Source organism: Calidris pugnax, unplaced genomic scaffold, assembly GCF_001431845.1.
Source record: "Calidris pugnax isolate Ruff unplaced genomic scaffold, ASM143184v1 scaffold167, whole genome shotgun sequence".
Classification (NCBI taxonomy): Eukaryota; Metazoa; Chordata; class Aves; order Charadriiformes; family Scolopacidae; genus Calidris; species Calidris pugnax.
In genome coordinates, this window is record NW_015091045.1 from 664,777 (window position 1) to 665,417 (window position 641).

Genomic DNA, 641 nt, shown 5'->3' on the forward strand with positions numbered 1-641 from the left:
CATCTCCCCCCATCCCCCCATCTCCTCTCATCCCCCCTATCTCATCTCCCCCCATCTCTGGGCTTTTCTCCCTCGGGCATACCCCATGGGGGAGCACCAAATGCGACTGGTGATGCTGGAGGGACCCCTTGGGGTGGGGAGGGAGGTGGGGTGGAGGGTGTGTGAGGTGTCCCTGGGTCATGCCACCCCCCCCCCGCCATCACCCTCACCCACAAGCCCCACCAAGGGTCCTGCAGGGGTGCTGGCTCCCACCATGTCACCCCAGTGCTGCTGATGGGGATGCAGGAGATAGTCAATTAAGCCTCGTTAGCGCTGTGAAAACGCAAATTAAGCAGTGGCAGAGCTGGTGTGCCCCATCGAGGGGATGGGGCTGATCCAGGGAGGTTGTGGGGTTGTTTGGGGTTGGGGTGTTGCAGGGTGTGGGGGCTCGGGGTGGGTAGAGGCAGGGACTGGCAGAGCTCAGGGGGATGTCACACACGCTGCCTGTGACTCACCCCCTCGGGGACTGTCCCCACAACACACAGACACCCCCCCTTCATGGTGATACACCCCCCCAGCCTCAGTTTTACAGCTCCCTTTCCCCATCCCCAGCCCGCAATGGCACCTTCCCTCTACAGCGATGCTTTGGGGGGGATGTTGCA